Below are 1,387 nucleotides of genomic sequence, written 5' to 3' on the forward strand. Positions count from 1 at the left end.
CTTCAGCACCACATAAGCAGAAAAAGCCGGAAGTGGCGCTGTGGCTCAAGTGGTAGAGTGCTTGCCTTGAGCTGAAGAGCTGAGGGACAGCGCCCAGGCCCAGAGTTCAGGCCCACGACCAACAAAAAAAAAAAAAAAAGTTTCACAGACTTTCCCGCCTGGGCTGGCTTTGAACTGCTATCCTCAGATCTCAGCCTCCTGAGTAGCTAGGATTGCAAGTGCCCGGCGTCCTTCACTTTTTCTTTTCTTTTTTGCTAGCCCTGGGGCTTGGACTCTGGGCCTTGCTCCCTCACTGGGTTTATTGCTCACAGCCGGTGCTCTACACTTAAGCCACACTTCCAGTCTGGCTTTTTGCTGGTAAACTGGAAATGGGAGTACCCTGAACCCTGCTGCCTGGGCCGGCTTCGAACTGCCATCTTTCCAATTTCAGCCTCCCAAGTTCCCTTTTTTTCCTCCCACTACCCTTTTTTTTTTTTTTTACAAAAGGCTTGTGGATATAAATCAGACCCTGGGTCATTCACTTGCAGATAAGAGCGATATAAAGCACATCCAGATTTTCCGACATTTATGTAACAAAAACCCAACTCCTCATCTACCCCCCCCCCCATAATTTGGTCTCTATCTGGTCCCCTTATTTTTTGATCTCTCCACCCGTCCTGAGGTTCTCCTTCTCTTTTCAGCCCATTCTTGTGTCCAGTCCCCGGGGGTCACCTGTACATTCGTGTGCTTCCATTTCCTCTCCGTTTGACTTGCGATCGCTCAAATTTCTCACAACGCCTAAAACGGTGTCTTGTACCTGATCACATTACCGACGTGAGAAAAAATAATAATCGATCAGGAAATGAACTTCCTCATCCCCCACTGGATCACGCGTTCCCATCCTAAACCCGCCACCGGACCTAATGGCTCTTCCTCCGCCCGTGTCCCAGCGTGCCCGACCCGCCGAGCCTGCGGGGGAGGGGGGAGGGGGAGGCCTCGGCCCGGCCTCACTGCAGCGCCTTGAGCCAGGTCGCATCCTGCGGCGCCGTTCCTCCGAGAAACCCGCGAGCCCCCTGGGCCCCCAAGGAGGAGCCCGCGGACGGACCGCAGCGGGCGGGTGGGGGGAGGGGAGGGGAGGCGGCGGCGAGGGGGGGGGCGACGAGGGGGGCGGGGGAGGAACGACGGGGCGCCGCCCAGTCCTGCAGAGCTCTGGGCGGGCTTTGCCAGGCCTGCGGCAACCGCGGACGGCCGGCCTGCCTGCCTGCCTGCCACGAAAAGACTGCCACGTCAGGCCAACTTCACAAAACCCGGCCGAGGGCGCGTGACGCGAGCCGGGCGGCTGCGGTGGCGTTGGGCGTGTGGCCAGACGAGCAGGGTGACCTGCAGTCCGGGCGCCCAGGAGAGCGAC

This window comes from Dipodomys ordii, unplaced genomic scaffold (assembly GCF_000151885.1).
Source record: "Dipodomys ordii isolate 6190 unplaced genomic scaffold, Dord_2.0 Scaffold32, whole genome shotgun sequence".
NCBI lineage: Eukaryota > Metazoa > Chordata > Mammalia > Rodentia > Heteromyidae > Dipodomys > Dipodomys ordii.